This window comes from Brienomyrus brachyistius, unplaced genomic scaffold (genome assembly GCF_023856365.1).
Source record: "Brienomyrus brachyistius isolate T26 unplaced genomic scaffold, BBRACH_0.4 scaffold36, whole genome shotgun sequence".
NCBI classification, from domain to species: domain Eukaryota; kingdom Metazoa; phylum Chordata; class Actinopteri; order Osteoglossiformes; family Mormyridae; genus Brienomyrus; species Brienomyrus brachyistius.
This window is the reverse complement of record NW_026042311.1, coordinates 856,042-872,470: the sequence shown is the minus strand read 5'-3', so window position 1 is coordinate 872,470 and position 16,429 is coordinate 856,042. Positions and strand designations below refer to the sequence as shown.

Below are 16,429 nucleotides of genomic sequence, written 5' to 3'. Positions count from 1 at the left end.
TCAAAGCGGAAATGGACGTGGATTCCATGTCGCGCCGTAGGATCTTAGCCCCGCCCCACGCAGCATCTAAATGAGCCCCCCCCCCGCGGGAGATCCGATCTGGATGTGGAGGGCCGTCTCCCCTTAATCTCCCACTGCATGGTTATTCCTTCATCTGCAATTTCTGCACACCCCCCCCACAAGAGCCAGTGACAAGCTGCTCACATAAGTATTATGCTTTATGTTTCCCCATGACTGTCTGCTGTTTCACATGGAGTGTAGAACCGTAGAACCGTTGTCTCGACTCAGCCGACTTCGGAGGAGCGCTTCTCTCGCAGTTCCTTTTATTAAGCACTTCCATTTGCATAGCAGTAGAGGTGTCACATGATGCAGTAATACCATATATTGTCGATAACACATGAGCGTTTCTAATAATGCCTGCTGTTGCTACGCGGAGCAAAATGATTAGACGTACAAGCATATGCGATTTCGCAACATCTATTTCGAAATAGCTTTAACTGAACTGAAACTCTGTGGTTAGCATATATCAGCAAGAAAACATGTCTGTGCACTTTAACCTGCACTCTTTCCTGAGCAGCCTAAGTGTCGCCCTGCAGACTTACAGGCGATACATAAAAGGCAACAAGGATAATTTCCAACAGTCCACAGCAGCCAAATAAAGTTAGTTTTCGGCCACTTGCCTCCTTATTCCCATAACGGGAACTTTACAGTATCTTTATGGGGATCCGCTCATTCATTTCCATGGGAAAAATGCTAATGCTAACTATGACATCCTTTTAATTACATTGAGTTTTCAGGTAACTGGTCCCCATAAGGGAAAAAAACAGGCATTCTGTTCACCTTCTCAGTCAGCTGCCAGCTGCATCCACTGCGTTATTGATGCCTCAGTATCTGCTTCTGCTGCACTGGCAGTGAAGGGGATTCTCCGAACTGCAGCCAGGTATTAATGAATACGCACTGTAAGGTCATTATGGAGGTCTTAAGCATCAGTTAAACATGTCATCTGAGAGAGACCTTCTGTACTGTATGTCCAGACAAATATACTCACCAATCACGACCTCTCTCAGGTGAAGGGTGGCCAAAGAAGTCTTTCCATTAACCCCCCTCTAGTTGAGCTTCTTTGCCAGCGTGTTTCATAGCGCCTTCTTTAATAACGCCAAGTGCAGTCACGCACATCAGCCCCACCAATAAGCCCCAAAAAGTTTACCTGACACAGATTTGAAAGGAAAATACAATGGATTCAATTATTTATCATCAACTGTGTGACAAAAGTAGCATTAATACTGCTATGCACTGTGACTGCCATGCCAGTGAGCCTGGCTTATCGCTCCTGTGAGCAAAGTGTTTCTCTCTGGTCATGGGCAGGGTTGGGACCCGAAACTCTGTTACAAATTAAAACTGAAGACAATATGGTAAGTACCAGGAACCCATGAAAAAAATAATAAAACAGTAAAGTTATATTGCATATACACAAGCTATGCAAAAGTGGAGCCTATGGCACAAGAAGAGGGGACTGGTGGCTTGGCCATTTTCTCAGGGCTGCAGGGCTCCCAATGGCACCTGCAGGGTTTCAAAATAAAAGCCCCTGTGGCGACTCATTAGTCATTCTTTAGTGTTAATTTAAAGTGATGTGTGTGTCTCATCATTAAAAGTGGTACCTTAACTGAAAGTCAGTTTATCATCTAAACATTCGCCATTTTTTAACATTTTAGAATCAAAACTGTGAATCAATAAGATCTGGAATCTACAAGTAAGATTGGAACCTGAACTGATCAGCCATATTCAATCCTATTCTTGGGGCCAGAGGCAGGTGGGACGCCTGACTTAAGTGTGATTCCATGGAATCTAACATATTTTACCAAATTTTCCCAACTGGCCATATCGGGTTTGCTTTATACTTTACGTAAATAATGTTACTGTTGCCAGCAACTAATGTGCAAACATTTTGGTTTCTGTAAGTAGCATAAACAATTCAAAGGTAATGACTTATGGAACTTTGAAATTTTTTTGTAAGCAACACTTATTTATTAGGGCAATTACTCCATTTTTAAAGCCTCCACACATTTTTCACAGTAGTGGTTGGACACAATGGCAGTATTTACATCAAGTATGAAGCACATCCAAGATGGTCAGTAGGAGGCCTCTGTTGGTCTTACATGGAATGACCCTTAAATTTACAGACTGTCAGTGCTACTCAAAGCTCCTGCAGTAACCCTGCCCTACACATCTCCCACCTTCTCATTTGTACCACACATTATACTCAAAGCAGCTCCTGTAGTAACCCTGCCCTACACATCTCCCATCTTCTCCTCTGTACTACAGATTAAATCATCATTCTCCCAAAATTGTCATATCGCATGTTTTGGATTTGCGTATATTATTTTCAGAAAAAATAAAAGCCTATCACTTCCAGTTTCAGAAGCTCTGTCAGCAAGAGTGCAGTTAGTTTCTTATATAAAAAAACCCCAAGAAATGCTCACCATGTTTAGCTGAAGTTCTGGATCCTGCTGCATCATCTGCTCTTGCAGGGGCAGCAGACCTTCGTCAATGCCTAGGTTCAACAACTTAGCCTCACAAAGTTACAGAAGACCAATAATGGTCTTTTGTTGGTCAAGCACCATCTCAGGTTTTGTAAGGACTTCCCTAAGCAATGCTATGAAAAAGAAGTTTAATATATTAAAATGAAACGCATAGACACAGCAGAATGCCCTACGATAGCAGTCATCTTAAAGTACAGTGAACCCAGCAATGTCTAGGCAAGTAAAATCCATTTAGTGTATTGAATACATGCTTAAGCCATGTGTCCCCTGGCCAGTGGGTATGTAAAACGGGGGGGGGGGGTAACAAAAAATCTGGCCAAGATGACAGAAGCTAAAGGCTTGGCAACATGCAGCATGAAAACATCTATAGTACATGATGGAAAGCTATCTGGGAGACCAAGTTTGTCTACTTTGGAAAAATACCAGTAAGGTAGCTGAGTGGAAATTAGTATTGGCCTTCCCTGGTTCTGATGACTGCTGAGGAGCCCAGCTGAAGTTCTGGTAATGTGCCAGTGCTACAAGAGTATACAGTGTTAAATGCATGATAGCAAATGTTCCATGAAATGTATCCATACATACACAGTCAGTCAGAAAGCTAAAGGACACACTCACATGGAATATCATCTCCTGGCTCCCAGCTCTCTAGCATGTCTGTAAGGGGCCCGTGTGATGCTGGGGGTTCTGCTGCTGGTAACCTGGTGATGGGGGCAGGGGGTAAATTGGGGTGAGGGGTGACTGTGACAACATGGTAGGTGTAGGAGGAAGGTTTGTTTTGGGTGGCGGGGAACAGTCCTCTTCTGAACCCATGGATGAGAGCTCCAGACCCCCGAGGGAACCAAGCTTGACATCCTTCCTGTTTTGATGAATCGATACAACTCATCAACATTGAATGGAACGTTGTGTAAAATAAAAGGCAAACCTCTACCTGTACCAATTCAATTCAGTGAAGTTTAATGGAAAACAAGATTTTAAACAGGGTGTTAACGGGAAAAGTAATAATGATGTGAAGAAACTGACACCTTTTTCACCTCGGTGGCCTTTGCCCAGACACCTCTGCTTCAAACTGGAGGTCAGACCGGGTCTCCGCCTCTTAGGCCCTCAGACTGGAGGTCAGACCGCGTCTCCGCCTCTTAGGCCCTCAGACTGGAGGTCAGAACGCGTCTCCGCCTCTTAGGCCCTCAGACTGGAGGTCAGGCCGGGTCTCCGCCTCTTAGGCCCTCAGACTGGAGGTCAGGCCGGGTCTCCGCCTCTTAGGCCCTCAGACTGGAGGTCAGGCCGGGTCTCCGCCTCTTAGGCCCTCAGACTGGAGGTCAGGCCGGGTCTCCGCCTCTTAGGCCCTCAGACTGGAGGTCAGGCCGCGTCTCCGCCTCTTAGGCCCTCAGACTGGAGGTCAGGCCGCGTCTCCGCCTCTTAGGCCCTCAGACTGGAGGTCAGGCCGGGCCTCCGCCTCTTAGGCCCTCAGACTGGAGGTCAGGCCGGGCCTCCGCCTCTTAGGCCCTCAGACTGTAGGTCAGGCCGCGTCTCCGACTCTTAGGCCCTCCGACTGGAGGTCAGGCCGCGTCTCCGCCTCTTAGGCCCTCAGACTGGAGGTCAGGCCGGGTCTCCGCCTCTTAGGCCCTCAGACTGGAGGTCAGGCCGGGTCTCCGCCTCTTAGGCCCTCAGACTGGAGGTCAGGCCGGGACTCCGCCTCTTAGGCCTTCAGACTGGAGGTCAGGCCGGGTCTCCGCCTCTTAGGCCCTCAGACTGGAGGTCAGGCCGGGTCTCCGCCTCTTAGGCCTTCAGACTGGAGGTCAGGCCGGGTCTCCGCCTCTTAGGCCTTCAGACTGGAGGTCAGACCGGGTCTCTGCCTCTTAGGCCTTCCTCCTGCCCATAAACACTCTGTTGATTTACTGAAACTGAGGACTACTAACATTATAAAATCCATATTTTTCTTAAGGCTTCATTTGACTAAAGTTAGCTAAGACTGACATTTCTAATTAAACTCATAATCTATGTGTAACATCTACTGCATTGTTGGCTAAAGTATGAGACTATAATAGCTAAAATAAATATGAACATAACTAATATTAAATATATAATTGATAATTATATAATAATTATATAATTATCCACCCATGGGAGGGGCCATTGGGGTCGGGTGCGAAGTGATCTGGGCGGCGGCCAAAGGCAGGGACCTTGGCGGTCCGATCCTCGGCTGCAGAAGCTGGCTCTAGGGACATGGAATGTCCCTCTCTGATGGGGAAGGAGCCTGAGCTGGTGCGCGAGGTTGTAAAGTTCCGGCTAGTCGGACTCACCTCGACGCACGGCTTTTGCTCTGGAACCAGTCTCCTTGAGGGGGGTTGGACCCTTTTCCACTCTGGAGTTGCCCACGGGGAGAGGCGCCGAGCGGGCGTGGGCATACTTATTGCCCCCTGGCTGGGCGCCTGTACATTGAGGTTTACCGCAGTGGACGAGAGGGTAGCCTCCCTTCACCTTCGGGTGGGGGGACGGGTCCTGACTGTTGTTTGCGCTTATGTGCCAAACAGCAGTTCAGAATACCCACCCTTTTTGGAGTCCTTGCACTGAAAAAAATGACTTGTAGGATTTACTTAATAAAATCCTCGTAACAATTTGCACTAGCACTTCTAAGTAGATTTTACTGCTGTAAAATGAAGTACAACTCACATGCCAGTATCAATGTAAATTTACTTAGTACTGAACATAACATTTATGAAAATAAATAAATGTTACATAATTATACTTAAGTGGCAAGTTTTTATTAATTTAATTAATTAAGTAAAATCAATTAAAAAATCAAGTAAAGTCAGTTTATGGAGAAGAATATTACTATGAAAATAGTAAGTAAATCTTACTTAAACTAATATAATAAATATTACTTACTGTTATGATATAAATAAATATTTTTTATTATGTTTTCACTGGGGGCGGCATGGTGGTGCAGTGGTTAGCACTGTTGCCTCACACCTCTGGGACCCGGGTTCGAGTCTCCACCTGGGTCACGTGTGTGGAGTTTGCATGTTCTCCCCATGTCGTCGTGGGGTTTCCACCAGGTCCTCCGGTTTCCCCCCACAATCCAAAAACATGCTGAGGCTAATTGGAGTCGCTAAATTGCCCATAGGTGTGCATGTGTGAGTGAATGATGTGTGAGTGTGCCCTGCGATGGGCTGGCCCCCCATCCTGGGTTGTTCCCTGCCTCGTGCCCATTGCTTCCGGGATAGGCTCCGGACCCCCCGCGACCCAATAGGATAAGCGGTTTGGAAAATGGATGGATGGATGTTTTCACTGTTGGACTCTTTCAGTTACTTAATTGTATTAAGTTAAATTACTCAATATAATTATGAAAATCTTACAAATTCTGTCCTGATAAATGTTACCAAATTAATGATTTTTTTTTCTCTGCATTGAACACAATTTTATATCAGACCACACAACTAAAATGCATTACAGTTACAGTTTATTGTCAAACATCATCAATACAGTTATCACAAATCAGTGTAAAACATTTCAAACTAAAACATACAACCACACTCTCACTCTCTCTGTCACACACATGTATTAACAATGTAAAAAAGCATTTCAACACTTCATAAAAACAGCTCATATATCCCTGGGGAGCACTAGTCTTATTTTAAACAAATAAAACATCTCTCTGACAAAGCAATCGCAACATTCAAACCACTAATTTTCAACACACAGTACGTCACACTCACACACACAGACACACAGAGAAATTAAGCATGTAACAATTAAAAAAACTTCTTAAATTTCTCTCAGGACTAAAACCCTTATTTTACACAAAATGTCAACAGCCAGAATTAAAACCTTAAAACTCTGTTACCTCGTACAGTACAAGTACAACATTTAGACATTCCTGCAATTTAACATTTAAACCATCTTACAAACAGGAAAATAGTTTTCAAAGCCAACAATTAGATATTTAACTTCTAAAAGTGTAGCGCAGTTTTGGGGGGGATGCAAGGTTGAGGCCATAAATGAGCCCCATAAGCAGCAGGCAGGCTTTCGCAGTACTGCCACATCCAGACATCATCTCCTGGCCTTTAAGAAGGATGGACACATCCACTGGCTCCTCTCCATCAGCACCATGGACGACCAGGATCTTGAGGACGTGTTGAGTGGCATCATTGCGACTGTCCTCCTGGTCATTTAACAAAGATCAGCTTAAATTAAATTGAGTCAGCATTAATAAAACATTTGTTGCAAGATGTCTGCACTCCACAGTATCCTCTGAGTGACAGCTGCTTTAATATTTCTCTCAGCCTCTGCTGTGAGCAGTCAAAGGCTCCATACTTTACAGTGGCAGAAAACCCTATGACCTTGTAACCCTCGAGCAGGTTTATTTTTGTCATTATGCTTGTCAATCATTGACAAATCTCTCTAGTTTGTTCTTCCAGATGATATATTTTGTTGGCTTTTCCATTGTCTTATTTGGTTGAGCAGAATACCTCCATCCCCTCATCTTCTTTCCTTTCTTATTTAAAAAGTGACTTGCTTTATTTATAATACATTAAGTTTTGAAATTGTATCATAAAACAATTAAATTATGATTTACCAGGCAATCTTCAAGAAGCTCCTCCCCAAGGTACATGATGATGCTACAGATAACAGCTTCACATCTGATCTCAAGTCTTTGGTTCTGTGAACAATTTATGATGTCAACACTAAACAACTATTTACATACAATGAACAGTCAATTGAGAGCAGACATGTGCAAAGAGCAGTGATTTCTGCATGTGAAAAGCTAAAGTTACAGAGTCTAAGGGCTTGTGCTATGCATGTGGACATACTGCATATAAAGCATGAATCTTTGCGCTCTATAGCTTCTCTGCCCCTGCACGTCATCTTTTCAAACATGGCTCTTGCTTCATGTGTGTTTGAGAGAGACAACAGGCTCTAACAGTGCCTCTGTTCCTGCAGCTGCCACACACTGTTCACTGAAGCTCACCTTTTAGCATCACTGACTGTAATAACAGACATAAATGATCAACTTCTAAATTAGACCATCCAGTGAGAGCAACCCACTGCATCAAACAACTGGACTCTCTCATCCCCAGTCCTGCCAGAGGAAGAGAGGATGAGACCCTGGACTGACGTCAAGATCAAATGGTGTGACGTCATAGAAACCGCAAGATGCCCACGGTCGAGCACAGAACCAACCGTGAGGAATGCAAACAGGAGGCGGTTGGTATTAGATCAGTGGGTAATGCTGGTAGAGTAACCAGTGCTCCCACCCACTCCTTATTTTCTACCTCCTCCTTTGAATTTTTGCCTGCTGTCGTGTCACAGAGACACAGAGTTTGGCCAAAACACAATGATGCCCTTTTTTGGGCAATGTAACAGTGCTGCTGATATAAGACCCATACAGAGTATCAGACATATGAGTGTCCCAGTTTACCTTTGTCCCACTTAACATTCACCCAACTCAAAAGGTCTCTCAGTACATTCCATACCTGTTGGCAATATGAATACAATGAATGATTTCAATGATCAAATTCACCTTGTACTGCAAAGGCAGAACTGCAATCAACTGCATTCCCTGGCACAACAACAACCCTGTGTATCAATCGACGCGTCTGGAAGGCTAAGAGCTGCCAGCCATCGCTGTGACCGGGTCCCTCTTCCTCCGACTGTATATGAAGACGCTCAGTCCCCACAAGCCGTAGTGAGGAATTGTCTCTATGAAAAATGAGCCTTTTCTTTCCCGAGTGCTTGCAGCTCCCTCTGTGTTGTCCTGTGTGTGTGACGCAGCTCCTGACCCCCTGCCCAGTCAGCATGATCCCCAATCCCCATTTATCCCCAGTTATCACTTTGCGAGGCTGGAGAAGTCCTGCCATTTCCTGCAGACTTCAGTCCCAGATCACTGCTGGCCACAGTAGCCTTTCATCCTGGCAGCGATTTCCCTCCATTGTTCCCCCACCTCCTCCATTAGTTGTATCGCCGCCTTGCAGAGCTGATGTTTCCTCTTTCTCTGGCTGCTGTCCATGGTTTCTTTGTACAAAAGAGCCCCATCACGTTTTCAGCCTATGGCTATATTTGCAACTGATAATTTAATTTGTTATCCCGTCTGTGCGTTTTCACAAGTTTAGATTTGGATTGTATGTTATATTGTTCATGTTTACATGCATCATGTAGCAATGATTTGACTCGCATTTTGCTCTTTACATACTTGGAATCGATTTTACTCTTATTGACAGTTTGTGCTTTTCTCACGTGGAGGCTGGGAAGAGCGAACAAAGTCCTACTTAAAGTTTGTCTGTTAATTCTGGAATAATGAAGGCTTTTGGGAAACGCACATAGACCACACTCATTCTTTACTTACATTGTTCATTATTTTATTCATTATTCACTACGTAAGACTGATTGCCTTAGGGAAAGCCCTCCCTGACTAGTAACTCTGAAAGGAGGAGATGTGAACATCCTCAGCAACTACTGCAGGCCTGTCCGGCTTTATCCATCCATCCATTTCCCAAACCACCTTTCCTATTGGGTCGCGGGGGGTCCGGAGCCTATCCCGGAAGCAATGGGCACGAGGCTGGGAACAACCCAGGATGGGGGGCCAGCGCATCACAGGGCACACTCACACAAACCCCACGATGACATGGGGAGAACATGCAAACTCCACACACGGAGATTCGAACCCGGGTCCCAGAGGTGTGAGGCAACAGTGCTAACCACTGCACCATCATGCCACCCCTGTAGCTAACTCAAATGATGCTAATTTTCCATGATATTTACAAATTCTAAATGCACAGAATTAAACAGTCATGAAGTATTTTCTAAATTGATTTCATGTTTGATGTAACTAATTAGTGAGTAAAACCTATGGTGCTTTGAGAACAATGCTACCATTAAATTATAAAATAGCTCATCACTACTATGTCATCAATCCATCCATCGATTAATACACACCGTGAGTGTTTCTTTCCTGTTTTCTAGAATATGTGAACCAGAGTGAAACCGCTTTGTCAGACGTTATGAATCCAAACTACCAAGATCCCAAAGGCACCACCATGCCACCCCTAGTTCATAATATATCATTCTAAAATTGTAACTGGCCTACACAACTTTAAGGATTTAAAAATGTATTTACCTCAGCTTCACAAAAAAAGCAGGCCATCTCTCTTTGCAGTCATCGGCTCCTGGACTACCACTCACAACACACTCAAGCCTTCGATAGGAGAATGTTTGGCCATTTTTTGTTGAATCACCCTAGGGTTGTTCTTCTTTACCTCGTTAAGAAGCTCCTGTCTCTCCATTTCCAGTGTGTCATTAGTTTCACCACTTGGATGTGGTGGAAGATTTTTAACCCTGCAAAAGTTGAATATACATTAGTACTGTAGTCACAATCTTTAAAAACATAATGAACAGTTTCATACTTTTTCAGATAAGCTCCAAGATGTTCAAAATATTGCGCCTCTGTGTGAAAACTACACGAATTACATACATGACATGAAAAGGAAACAATCTGCCCTGTCTGTTCAGTCTGTGTATGATCTCTAGACAAATGGGTGCGAAGTGCACCCCAACTTTTAAATGAACAAGGACAGTCTGTGTACAAACAGGGTAGTGCCCGCCCTGACCAGCATGTAAATGTTCCAATGTATAATGCCTTAATAGCTCCAAACACTTTGATGTCCTAAAATTGCTATTTTTGCATGGCCATATCATTTTAATATGAGGCCTACTGGTTTTCCCTGATGACACGTGCGTAGAAACCTGTCCTCTCTAGACCTCAACTGTCCTGTCCAATGAGTAGGGCCACCATGTAAATGAAAAACAATTTGTGATATTAAAACCACAAAACATTTAACCACAATTATATGCTATGTTATGCAGTTAAGAATAAGGAAACACATAAGCGATACAATATTCTGCAAATCTACATATAGATTCATACGTACCTAAATGAAGCTAATGTTGAACGTTGGACAAATCAAATTACACACCACTGGCTTATCCTGCAGCCTATCCTGGCTTGACACAATAACAACCCGCTGCTGTGCTGTTCTGGTTCCTGTTGATAAAACCATATGCTTTATTTTAATAACATTTATAAAAAAAAAAAACACTTATTGAGTAATAAAAGTGACTGATTTGACTTGCATTAGGGGCTTTCCATTTGGTTGACTGCTCAATTAAGTTAAATGTAATATCAAAAGCAGCAAAATAAAGTAAATACTGAGTAGAAAATTGTATACTGTAAATAGTTGTGCTTTAGGTGGCATATTAGGTTAGCAAAATTAATTTTACTTAGACATTTCATTTAAACCCATCAATAGTTGTTTTATACTGCTGTAGGAACATGGTGGACTTTGTGTAACAGGACTCGCTCGTTATGAGGATATGAAAGGCTCATTCTAAACTTAAAAAAGACACACGATTCTTAATTCCAAGTTATTGTACAGTACGGTATATTCTAATTATGAAATTTAGATTCGTTTTCTGATAAATCCTCTTAAATCCCACACGCTGGATATTTAAAGAAAATTATTTTCATGACGCCATTCATAACGGCAGGATGGACTGCACTGCTATCTTTACACTACGACGTGGTTTTAAAACATTGACTTTATGCATAGGTTATGTCCAACTGTTAGACCTACTCGCTGCACCGATTGGTTTTAACAAAAGCATGAACGGCCGCACTGTGTTTAATAGTTGGCATACACCAGCCTAGCAATTACGGTATGTTTAGCAGCACATATTAAAACCATCACGAGCTAAATTACCGGACTATCAAAATGCACACGGGCACAATTATTATTCTAAAATAAACGGTAATAACTTAAGCAGGGGATAGTCCAGGCACGCTGCTTCTTCCAACAGATTCGAACGCCAAACTTCAGATTTGTGATGAAAACGCGGGTATCTAAAACACATACTGCGTATGAATCCACGCATGCGTATTTGGATGTCAAAAGTGCGCATATGCCAATTCAAATGCGATATTAATTTTTAAATTACAATTTACTTAGTATTTCTGTGTTTATTTACAGTGACAATTAAATAAGTAAACAGTACGAAAAAATATATAGTAAAGCTTATTATTTGCATACAGTCCACTTACTAAGTGAATAAAATGTGTAAATATTCAAAATTTTACTTCAGAAATTCTAGATCCCACTGAATCTTAATTTTACAATGTAGAAGTTAAACAGTTAATTTAATAAATTTTACTACACCAGAAAGTTCTTTTTTTCAGTGTGTGTTATCCTAGCCAAATAGGAATTTAGGATTGGTTTTGTTCATGTCTATTAATCTGGAGAGATACACAGACTGGTCACTAGTGCTTGTCTGTACTTAGAGAGGCTCCTTCCAGGTAGATCTGAAAACTTCTAGTTTAGTTGAGCCCCATTTGCGCTCTAGCTTGCGTGAAGCCTGTTTAAGTTACATGTATGATCAGAGCACCAGGGGACAGGTTTCTTATCTCTATGCTTTATCTTCTTCAGTGGAGCTACAAGATCTAGGTGCTGCGAAGCGATTTCTCCATGTGCACAGTTACCCGTTCAAGTTCATTTTCACACGGGGCTTCAGATGTAAGGCTGAAGGACTGTGGAAGTTGTTTCATAAATGTTGTTGTAGTTAGTCCGTTAATAGAACGTCTGATTCTATACTTTGGAGTGGTGGTCAACAGGAGGCTATACTGGATTTCAAATGTTAACAAGTAATGATCTGACAGCAGAGGATTCTGAGGTATAATAGATATGTGATCCACCAGGACACCATGGCTAAGAATCAAATCCAGGGTGTGGTTACAGGCATGAGAAGGCCGACTACATTCTGACAAACACCTACAGAGTCTAGGATAGCAGAAAACGTTGTTGTTAAAGGATCACTATCTTTCTCCATATGAATGTTAAAATCACCCACAATAACGGCTTTATCAGTACTGACCACCAGGTTTGTTAAAAAATCAGCAAACTCCTTAAGAAAATCACTGTACGGCCCAGGCGGTCTATACACAATAACCATGGTGATTTGGGGTGACGAACTACAAAGAGATGAGCCAGCAAGGCTAAGAACAAGAGTTTCAAATGTGCTGAAACTCACACCACATTTCTCAGACACTCCTAAGTTGGACTGAAAAATTGCAGCAACACCACCACCTTTGCGATTTGGTCGCGGGTTATGCTTATAACTGTATTCCGCTGGAGTAGATTCATTTAGTGCCATGAATTCATCCGGTTTAAGCCAGGTCTCAGTAAGGCACAGGGCACCAAGACTAAAATCAGTAATTATTTCATTTATTAATAGTGCTTTAGGAGCCAGTTGCCATGCCTAGCTCGTACGATCCTCGTGTGTGCCACGCCCCCTGATTATCCTCGTGTGTGCCACGCCCCCTGATTATCCTCGTGTGTGCCACGCCCCCTGATTATCCTCGTGTGTGCCACGCCCCCTGATTATCCACGTGTGCTTCCCCGATCTAGCCCAGCTGTGGCTGATTATTTTCGCCCAGTCCTGTCTATTTCAGTCCGTGTCTTGCCTTAGTTCTTGGTCCGTCATTGATGTTCGTCGATGTTCTGTTCTGCTCGTAGCCTAATTCCCCGAATAAACCCCGTTTACCCCGACTTACGGCTACCTGCTTCCTCCTTGCCTGTCTGCCTGTCCGTGCGATCACCCGTTTACCCAGCGATCGTGACACCAGTAATCTTATATTCTGAAGTCCAACTGTTTTCTAGTAATGGATTCATTGTGATTTTTATTACGTTATTATGGCACACTCTACGGTGGAATAATCTTCCATGATTAAAGACACAGGGAACAGACACCAATAAAATGAACCCTAGGTGACGACTCTAAGCGACTAGCAGGCGGTCGGTTATGCCGGGTTGCCTGACGCCTGGACTTGGCTCTGGCTAGTCAGCGATCTGCCTGGAGACTATGAGCTATGCTTTTAGACAGGAGGTCGGCACCAGCCCGCGAGGGGTGAATACCATCCCTCTTCAAAAGCCCAGGCCTACCCCAGAACATCCTCCAGTTGTCTATATAACCTACACCATGTATCGGGCACCATTCCGACAGCCAGCGATGTAGTGACGATAATCTGCTGTACATTTCATCGCCACGTCTAGCAGGGATGGGGCCAGAGCGCGTTACTGACACACACATCTTCTTCGGAAGGCTGCACACATCTTTAAAATTTGCCTTAGTGATCTCCGATTGCCTCAATCGGACATCATTAGTGCCGACGTGGATAACAATCTGAGAGTATTTACTTTTACTTTTAGCCAGGACTTTTAACTTTGCCGAGATGTCGGTCGCTCTGGCACCAGGGAGACAATTTACTATGGTCGCTGGAGTCGCTACTCTCATGTTTCTTAGAATAGAATCACCAATTACTAGAGCACTTTCAACAGGCGTCTCAGCGGGAGTTTCACTGAGTGGGGAGAACCTGTTAGAAACGCGAATAGGCGAATGGCACCGGTGTGAGTTCGGTTTGGATTTACGACTATGCCGCCGGGTCGTCACCCACTCGCCTTGCAGCGAAGGCCCTGTTGCCAGAGCAGGGGGAGACTGACCAGCTATCGCAGACATATCCGGAGCCGCTAACACTGAATCGATAAAACTCTCATTCTCCTGGATGTTATGTAACGTCCGGATACGTCCCTCTAACACTACAATCTTCTCCGTCAGCCTAGCGACTAACTGACACTTCTCACATGTACAGTATAAGTCCCGCTAATGACTGGAGAAGAATAGCTAAACATATTGCACTCAGAACACAGAATAGGAGACACGGCTTTGCACTTACAGTAAATGGGAAAACTGAGGCTCTAAGGCTTGAAGCACCTTCTTGATTGAACGGAGACGGATCAGGGAGAATAGGGAGACGGAGACGGGGGTGTCTCGGGGACATACGCCGCCAGGCAGGGCCTCCCGGTAAGGGCACTCGCCGATTAAAAGAACTAAAGATAAGAGAGCTGTTTGTGCAGTGTCCAGTGGGCCCAGTGTGTGTGTGTGATGTGAGAGAAATCCCTAAAGGAAGGGTCACGTGTGGATATTCCCTCAGAGATAAGCGCCTTGAAGGAGGGGAAAGTTGACCCTGAGGGCTTGATATACTGTTGCGAGGCGTAGAGGCCTTGAAGGTTTAATAGTGATTTAAAGGTACTGCCCTGAGAGAGGGCCAGTGTTTGTGCTGCAGGTTCTTGGATTAGTGTGAGTCAGAGACATCGCCCTAAGAGGGGGGGGTCTCCCTGTTCTGATAAAGTAAAGGTTGGGTGGCCCTAAGGGAGGGGCCCGTGTGTTTTAAGTTGTGGGGAAAAGTGCTGTTATGTCATGATGCAAAGATATTGCTAAGTTGCAAAGGAATTGTTTTAAGCAAAGGTTATGTTGTGTTGCAATTAAAAATATTGGTAAAGTAATAAGGCCAGAGAGAGCCTAAGCATTAGAAGTTGTGGGGATTTTAAAGGTCTGCTGGATCAGACTGGTTTTGTTATGTAGAAGTGGGGAAAATGGTCATATACTGTATGCAATTTTGGGTTGAACCAGAGGAAAAGCACATATATTTTTGATGGATAAGTTGAGTGTTAAGGTGCATAAAGCAGAAATAAGTACCCCAGAGGTAAAAACACTAAAATTAAAAAGGGATCAATCTAGCAGGGGAACTGGATAGAGCATTTGTGCATTTCTATAGAAAATCATTTATAGTAGTGGAAGTGCAGGTAGGTGAGTTTAGAATTTTGACAAATCATAAAATAATGTTTTTGAATAAAATGTGATTAGAAGATTCTATGGACTATAGAGACTAAGTTTAGAGATAAAGGGTATTAAAGCACATCTTTGTGAGAGAACAACAGGTCACAGACAAGGGGTTTTGTGACTTTCCATGGAATTAGGGAATTAACAGAGAAAGCGTGAGGAGGCTCGTGTGCACGGTGGACAGACAAACATAAATCAGGCCGATAAAAAAGAGAGAAGGGAGGCTTTGGTATATGTGCCCATAGATAATTGGGTGCAACGTTAGGAGTAAGTAGAAAATAATTTAGAGGCAGCGACACTTCAAGGTGAAGTAGGTTCAGTCAGGGAGAGAATTCTTATTAAGGAAAAGAAAGGAAAACAATAGAACACAGGTTGGCTGTGAGGAAATTTGTTCATTTTTATATCAGACAGGAAAACAGCCCAAGTGACAGTAGAGTGGAGGAAAACAGTAAAATGAAGGGCCCAGTAAAGGCAGCAGACACACCAGTACAGCAGCTGGGGAGGGAGCCCCCCCTGCTTAAAACAAAGATAGAAAAGATGTCTAAAAAGTGGGAGAATAGAACAAAGGCTCTGGTAACTAAGTGGCCTAAAGGGGGCACATGGGATGTAGCAGTGTGTGAGGAGATGGAGACTCTGATAAAGTATCATAAGGCTAATAAGAACACAGAAAGGCGTAAAAAGAAAAGGCGTAAGGAACTGGAGGTTCTGAGGTTGTTTAAAGTAAAGGGAGAGACCTGGAGAAGGGACCAGAAAGCAATGAGAAAGGCAGTAAGTGAGAAAGAAGAGACGAGGCAGGAAGAAATATGGCCACCATCTTATCAAAGTCAGTACCCGTTAGTGGAAGCCCCACCTCCTTCATACAAGGGTCAGTTTCCAGTAATAGAGGGGAAGGTAGAATTCAAAGGTGAGGTGACACAGAAGGATGAAGCAGGCAGGGAGCAGAAAGGAACGGCAGGTTGTTTAGATGGATACAGGGAAGTGAGTGCATTGCTGTGGCAGGCCGTGGAGGAAGGACTGCGAGGGAGTGAGCTAATAACAGAAGGTCAGCTATGTGGGTCTGAGAAAAAGGGAAGTGCTAAAAAGGTGGGGTACGGAGTAAGTGGTAGTGATGCAGAAGGGCTGATGCACCTGCTGGACACCCCTAACCCTCCATCTAAAGGATGGAGTCAGTT

The 16,429-nt window shown here is 43.8% G+C and overlaps 1 protein-coding gene across 1 annotated transcript in view; it reads right to left on the bottom strand.

Moving 5' to 3' along the window:
- Window positions 1-16,429, bottom strand: part of LOC125721931 (NACHT, LRR and PYD domains-containing protein 12-like) — a 263,381-nt gene that overhangs the window by 64,821 nt on the left and 182,131 nt on the right. The window lies entirely within an intron of this gene.